The following is a 221-nucleotide window of genomic DNA, read 5'->3' on the forward strand; positions in this document are numbered from 1 at the left end:
AACCTTAGTCCTGTTGCCTAAGAAGCCCAATGCTTGTAGATGGAATGATTTTCATCCCATTAGCTTGTGTACTATCTTCAATAAGATAGTTACGAAACTGTTGGCGAATTGGCTCTCTAAAATTCTGCCATCCATAATTTCTGAGAACCAGAGTGGATTTGTTAATGAACGGCTCATTAGCGACAACATCCTACTGGCCCAGGAACTCATTAGCAAAATTG

This window comes from Theobroma umbraticum, unplaced genomic scaffold (genome assembly GCF_002168275.2).
Source record: "Theobroma umbraticum cultivar Fairchild unplaced genomic scaffold, ASM216827v3 scaffold_4.1, whole genome shotgun sequence".
Lineage (NCBI taxonomy): Eukaryota > Viridiplantae > Streptophyta > Magnoliopsida > Malvales > Malvaceae > Theobroma > Theobroma umbraticum.